The sequence below is a fragment of the Seriola aureovittata genome, chromosome 18 (genome assembly GCF_021018895.1).
Source record: "Seriola aureovittata isolate HTS-2021-v1 ecotype China chromosome 18, ASM2101889v1, whole genome shotgun sequence".
NCBI lineage: Eukaryota > Metazoa > Chordata > Actinopteri > Carangiformes > Carangidae > Seriola > Seriola aureovittata.
In genome coordinates, this window is record NC_079381.1 from 12,715,587 (window position 1) to 12,723,790 (window position 8,204).

Genomic DNA, 8,204 nt, shown 5'->3' on the forward strand with positions numbered 1-8,204 from the left:
CACACATCTGTGTTTTTGTTATTGATCATGTGTTAAGGATTAATTTATGGTATTAGTTAAAAAGAAAGATATATACCCTCCACATCTTTAAAAACATAAAATATGGGTGTTATTGGCCTCCAGCTCTCACTCTTGTTACAGCCCAACATTTTCATCACTGTCCGATCGGTGAAGTCCATTTGCTTAATTAGTTGCAATTCCTCATTTGTCGAGTCAGCCCCGTGTCATTTGACTCAATTACATTAACGGGATGCTCGCCATATTTGGGGAGGCAGTAAAGTGGGCTCTAATCAATTTAAGGAGGACGTCCCATAGCTCATACAAACTCACAGCTCCATCAGAGAGCAATAAGCCTAGGAAATAATGTGCAGTGGTTGTAGTCAAGGTGACCACTAGGTGGAACCAGAATAACTAGTGTCCTTGGACAAAATGAGCCCGACTCCCCTCTGTTTGAACCTGGCATGTGCTCCCACAGGCTCTGGACACACTCTGTGGCGTAAACATGAAGAAGGAACAACATCTCTAAACCCTCAAGCTGATTATTCATCATATTAGACAGAAATGCCGTCATTTATGTCTTTTTCTGTCGAGCGTTTAGAGGTTTTCAAGGCAACTGGCAAGTTGATCGAGGCTGAGGCGTCATCTCAATCGCATATCTGTTTTGTGCAAGATTTTTGCCTCTTTACCCTTATTTCCACCAACTGTAGTCACCAGTGTACAAATATCAGATGAAATTCTTTCAAACATTTTTAAATAGTTGCGTCAGTATAAATGCTTTTTTTTTACAAGCACCTGCATTTATTTGAATTCATGGTATGAAGTCCATTTATTAAACACAAAGAGGATTTGTTTTTTCATTGTGCATTGTAAAACACGATGCAATTAAGCACTTTTTAAAAAGACCATTTAAAAAGAACATTTCAATAGGACTGACATAAATCATGTTAATGAACCAGACCTGTGACCGTGCCGAGGGAAAGCACTTTATCAACTATTCTCAATGCAAAGACAGCCAAGGTTTCAAGTGTCTCATTTTATACATCTGCACACTCACTTTTAATTAAAAACATGTTCTCCGAGGTTTGTGACGCGCAGGACATCCTTGATAAATGTAAGAAAGCTCCAGCAGTGTAAGACAAAGTGGGGACAGCAATGGTTCAAGAAATGTACTGAGCACAAGGTCACACTGTTCAAATCAATTTTCACAGCTTAATGAATCCTGCATAGATGAATGAACACAATGACATGCATTATGTCCTAATGAATGCTGTATGCTCAATTTTCTAGCTGCTGATATACGTAGGTGGTAACAGGAAATAAGCTGAGACATAACAGGAGTTTGATTAAATCATAAAAAACAGGGACGACAGCTATTTCAGTTAAGTCAAAGCAATGCAACTTTCAGTTCAACCCTGGTGCAGTTTGTGTTTCTTGGAGTTAGACATGTGGAAAAGTGAAGCAATCATCAGTGAATCAATTTATCCCCAGGAGGGCGATTGGTTATGCAGCAGTGGGATATAAATGCATAAAAACAAAAACACAGGGCACATAAATGCAGCACCAAGACCAAAGGATAAAGGACAATAAGTTAATAAGAAATCAAGATAAGATCTAGTCGTTTGAAAGTTAAAACTAAAACAGTTCATCCCTGTAGAGCAGAAGTGTCAGTATCGGTTTAATGTTTTTATGTTGTGAAATATCCAAGATGTTAAGTTTTTAAAAAAATATATATATATTTAACATATACGAACTCTGGACCAAGATGTTTTGATATAACAGCTCTTATATGATAATTTGGAAAAAGAATAACCAATAATGCTGATTTATCATCCAGTGTAGCTTAAAATTAGTTTTTACTTTGGATAAACCATCATCGTGTCAACACTTTAACTGCATTCAGTGTGAAAACATTATGAAGAGCAGGGGTCTCCAAGCCATTTTACTCTAAGAGCTACTTTGACTAAGTAAAAGTGGCAGAGAGCTCCTCATGTCTTATATTACTGGTTACATTTATTCACACATATAACAAAATGCTCTCCAAACCAAATCAGATGAAGAACAATGTAACAATTTCTCAAATATCAATATCAAAAACATCTGAAACGCACATCAGACACTCAAACCTGAACACAGACATGAAACCACTGCAAATAAACATCCATAAAGAGAAAAAAAATAAGCTCCTCAGTCAGTAATCCAGTGATAGTTGTCATCCAATGGTACATAAACAGGAATTTAAAAAAGATAAATGAGTACACTTCCAACTTTACAAAATGTCAAGTTGAAGCCCGCAGCGTCACTCCCTTCCTCCATGGCAACATATTTCCTGTTTGTTGGAAAACTTTAGTTTATATCTTTTCTGTTATCAAAAGAGTTTCCATCACTGCATGTCGCCTACAGCATATCTGATGTAAACAAACCTGACAGCGTAACTCATTTGACTGACAAATAATGATTTGGTGTTGGAGAGGGGTGGGGGTGTATGTCTATTTGATTTAATTGCATTTGGAGAAGAGTTACTGAGTGAACTTGTGTTGCTTAAAGTTTGAACAATGCCTCCATGGTCTGTACAGACTTTTGGTGAGCTACTCTAAAACAGGGATTGAGCTACTGGTAGCTCCTGTTGGAGATCCCTGATGTAGAGAGTGATGTCACTGACACTTGTATCCGTTTTTGTTCAGTATGACACTACAACCAGAAGACGGTTAGCTTAGCACAAAAACTGGAAACACTTAGCCTGCTTCTGTCCAAAGGTAAGAAAATCTACTTTCCGGCTCCTCTAAAGCTCTCATTTAAGTTTCTACAGAAACTTTTCATCAAAGTCAAGAAGTCAAGCAGAGAAGAAACAAACTGTCTCATTTTAATTGCTCTCACAAAGCAACAACACAAATGTAATTTTCTCCTCCACATACTCGCAGTGAGACATCTGAGAACAGTTTGGGGTTGCTGCATTGCTGCCTGACGCATGATCACAAAGACAAAACTCAGGTGGTAGAATATGTGGCAGAATATGTGGCAAGATCTACAGGGTGAAGTGAGGACAGGCCTTTGCTCTATAAATCACAGCAGACAGAAGATAACAAGGAAAGATGGTTAGAGTCAGGTGAATCCACAAGGCAATGTGGTGGAAGCAGGAAAGGCCTTCAGTCAATAGAATTTACTTTAATTTTAAGAAATTAACAAAAAAAAAAAAAAAAAAAGTATCTTTTCTCACACAAAACAGTTTCAATCATTGATCTAGGACAAAATTCTCACTCTGGTAAACCTCTCCGTTTTGCAGTAAAGCACTGACTGCTGCTCGATGCAGGGAAAGCAATCACTGAAACTCAGTCATTGAAAAGCAGACGTTAACTTTCACTACAGACAGCAGCAACAGGTGAATGTAACAACTGATGAGCCAAGGCCAATACACCAAGAACATGCAGAGGATAATAAACAGTATCAAAACATGTGGAGCCAAATGAGTATATTCCTTTTTCTCAGTGAGGTCAGCCTCTGTTCTTTTCATGCCATGTTCAAGGGTTACACATCTAGCTGAAGGGCAAGCCAAAGAAGATGTATAATTGATGTCCAAGGGGTATAAACAAGCAAACATCACACTCTTGACTTGACATTTAGAGCAACATGCCAAATGAATGCTGCATTTTGGGTTGTAAACAAGTTTTTTTCCAAAAGAAAACAGATTAGACCTTCGCATATAAATTGAGGCCAAAAAAAAAAAAAAACTAAACTAAACTCATTCAAATAAAATGGAATAAAATTAAGCTTAGTAAGAACCTGAGAGCAGCCAGGATTCTAATAAACAAAAGGAAAAGTACAAAACTGGTGAAATGGCAATTACCTCAAAATCCAAAACAAAAGTGAACAGGAGCTAAGCTGGAGTTCATCAGGATACAACAAGGGAACATTTCGACAAGACATCAACAGACAGACTGACAGAGACAAGTGGGAGCACAGAGACTAAACACACAAGGGAAGTGTGGGTGATTGGACACAGGTGTAACACATTAGGGCGGGGCAGACAATCACAAAGGAGGGAAACGGGGCAAAGACAAGAAGTAGATCTAATGTGAGAGACACAAGGGGAGTGATTTCAAAATAAAACAGGAAATAAAACAAATGTCCAAACAAGAGTCTAAAAGTCCAAACATTAAGTCTCCCACGGCAAACTATGACAGAAGCAACTAAATGGAGTCCAGCCATCTTTAATTTGATCATTTACACTATGTGCGTAGTTTAAAAGAGCATCGTCACGCCTGAATCTTTCTCGTAACCATTAGGGGAAGGATTCGGGAATGCTTTCTAGCTGTAGTTTTCCTGTTGGGATCCCAAGGGGGTCTTGAGTATCAGATATAGAGCTGTGTTGTAGACCTTCAATCACCATCTGCTGCTTTTGTCACACACTCCAGAGGGGCCTGGTACAGAGTGTGTCTCTGCAGTGATGAAGCTGGAGATCTGCACCTCCATGACAACGGGGCAGTCTCTGCTTGAAACTCATATGTTATCATTATTTTAGGCTTCAGTGGCGTGAAAAAGTAGATGTGAAATATAAAAAGAGAAAAGAACTACCAGTTACAACACCCACTCACAATTTCTCGGTCTCATTTTGATTCAACTACAAATATCTACAGTACGCCATGTGTCTCTTACATACAGTACATGCAGGGTAATCAGTCAGGAGAAAGACAAAGCAGACTTCATTAAAGGGACCAAGTTGAGCTCCTGGTTTTGAAGAAAATGCGTATGATTTTAATCAATTATCTGCACTGTAAGTATAGTATAATGATCATAATGTATATAATTGATGAGCTGTGTCTAAAGCAAGAACAGATGGTATTACGTCATCTGAAATGTGGTCCAACCCATGTGCTTCGTTATTATTCAGTGTCTTCCTCCTCCATATTGATCTACTACTTTAATCAAATGTCAGAGAGTGGGATTAAAGTCATTTATAAGCAGCCATTAGTAGTTGTTCGTGCTTAGATGATTTTTATGGATTAAAACAAAACAAAAAAAAACATAATTATTTCAGCTCAGCTCATCAGAAAACCTCTTTTATCAGCATATTTTTCTCCAGAATAATAATAAAGGTCACAAGGCCGCATCGAATGTACATATGCCTGTAGCTACAACAATTTAGCTCATAATTTACACAGACAAACAAACAAAATGCTCACCCTGTTTGACCGCTGAGACATTATGCAGACATTTGCACAATGCAGTAAGAGATCAGTGACACAGGCAGGTGGAGGGAAGTTCCCTGTGCAAAGAAAACTGAGATGACAGATGGGATTTTGAAATGCTTTTTGACAGCCAGTACTGCTGAAGCTGTCTTTTCTTTGAAACTGGAGCTTTGTATGTAAATGAGCTCCTGTCAGCGTCCTGGTTTCTAGAATTATTAGCATTTCCTCTTGACCTCAGCTTTCCTGCAGATAATGGTTGCAGTCTAGAAACTTTCATTTTATCATATCATTTTCAGTTCTCATAACTTCAATTGTAATGTAATCAGTATTTAATGCACATATGATCATTCATTCAATCTGTCTGTCACTTTGTATATAGGCCATATCTGGAGGCTATAGGCTTAACCAACACAGAAAATAGAAAATAAGACAATTCCATTTCCACAGAGGAATAAAAAGATGAAAAGATGAACTTGAGTGTTGATTAAGAGAGAGGGAGACACTGTGAGTCCAAGTTCTGACTGACTGTCTGACTGACTGCTGGTCGGTCAGAGAACTACTGATAACACACTCATTAATATGGAACAGGCTCTGGAAAAAAAAAAAACAGTCACATTGGGAGGCCAAAGCTGTTGTTATGAAGTTGAATACAATGAAATCCAAACCTCAACTGCTGCTATTTGCACATGTAACTGCGAGTGTTACGAACTGGAATGCAAATACCAACTATTTGTAGACAGCGAGAGAATGAAAGAGAAAAGGTCGGTTCAAAATCCAATGGGAGCTGCTGGGACAGACTGATATTTAAAGACAATACCGGATAGTAGAAACATGGAATCCGTTGATCAGTATGATACGCACACACACACACACACACACACACACACACACACACACACACACACACACTGATCTTCATTCCAAATGCATGAGAAAGATGGGGACACGACTCACTGTTTCAATGCGAAACTCATTTTTCTCACTTACCGCTACTGGAGTCTGACCATGCAAACAGGTTTGGTTTTATGTGCCCACAGTTTGAGACATGGCTGTCAACGGTATATTTATAGTAACTGTGTAGCTGTCTGTTGTTGGGTGCAGAGCAGGTAGGTGAGGAGCTGGAAACACTGGCCTGCTAAAGTTTAAAAGAAGATATGAGAGCGGTGGGTGAGTTGAACCAAACCAAACAATGAGTGCTCTGCAGCTGAGGAGGGAGCCGTGGAGTCAGGTGATAATTCTCATTGGGATCGTCATTATGAGCAATATAGTAATAGTCCTGTGATACCATAGAAAAACTGTTTATAGCCTCAAGCGTCAAGCCTCAAGCTCGAGCAGAGATACACTGATGACATAATCAGGGTTATTTTTTCAAACTTAAGGCCGCTCTCTCCACAGCCACAGAAGAAGAAGATATTATATAACTGCTTTCACGGGCTGAGGAGTGCTGCTTGTGACGAGTAAACTCAAGTCCATGTGTAAAATCAGTGGAGTGGTCCTCAAATATGGATCACTGTGGGTCTGCATGAGATACCACTGGCGGCAAATGAGAAATTACTCTTTCCTTTGAAATTAGTTGGAACCGACTGTTAGGAAAGGGCAAAGGATAAGGAAATCATACCGTCCCCTCTGATCATGTCTGCCCTCCCTACATCAGTATTCTTGAGTCCAGCCATGTGCTGTGCTCCAGGTGGCAAAAGGAGTTTTCTCTTCATGTAGTGAAGAAAGAGTTTGCCAGTCTCATGAGTCCCGTGAAGGGAAGATTGTACTTCTCAGGAGATACAGCACGGAGATGTTTGTCCTGGAGGGGTTTGTTCACGCCGAACAGAGCAACACTCTGATCGTCAGGACTCCACCTTGGTGAGAAGTTTCAGAGGCATCAAAGCTTTCCCTGTGGAGCGCTATATAAATCTGCTTTGGTGTAAACAGCCTCCTCTAGTGCTCAGATGAATGTTATTAGCGGTGCCTTACACTCAGTGTTACAGTGATCAGCTGCAGCAAAGTGGCGCTGATGCTCATACAGTACACAGAAAGCTGAACTGTGGTTGTGGTTGCGCAACAGTGATGTTTGATGGATTCAGAGAAATGATGCTAAAGTTACAAATCCTTTAATCTTAATCTGTGATCTTGCATCTTGGTGATAACTTTAACCTGATGAGAGCTTGAGTATTCAACCGTCACAATGTTGTGAAATAGCCCTCATCCAAGAGAGTGAGCATTCATCCTCATATTGTGGGTTTGGCCATTACTGTTAAAATGAAACCTTTTCAATAACTTTACCTGCCAACAATCAAAAACAGAAAGTATGTGAACACAGTGCACACTATGTCCACATATTTTTTGGCCATTTACTGTATTTCATTTTTTTTAAAGAGGTTTTGTTATTTGTTGAATGTCTCTGTTGATTTATATAACATAACTAACAACAACAACAACAACATTTAACCTAACTTTAATTCAGATTTATGTTTAGATGAAAATAAATTGCAGAAATGTTACATGCAAACTTGTTTTTTTGTTTTGTTTTTTTTAATATCAAGTTCAATATTGACTCTATTGACTCTATGAGAGCAGTGAGAGCGAACCATAACTGTTCGATTCTGTCCACACAACCGAAGCAGTAAGCTTAAAGTTGCTGTGTTGCTGATACACTCCTATGAGGAACTGCAGAGTCAGGCAATAATTCTCAGTGGGTTTATCACTACGAGTGTGAAAGTGATCCCCGTCACTTCCATAGTCATGTGCTCCATGTAATTATATTGATTAAAAGGCAAAGCAATGACAGGGATAAACACCAGCCAAGAGACTTGGTAGCCCTAAAATCAGTTTTTAAATGATCAATAAATGACTTTTACCCACGAATACAGCAAGCAGTAAGAACTTTTTACCCTTTAATACACCGTGCCTTATCTAAATCAGCCATATACTGTGTGATTGTCAACTCCTGCCAATGCCAATGCCCTGTTGGAATATCTGCCAACAGACCATTACAACTCAATTTAAACTATGATGGACCTCGGGCTT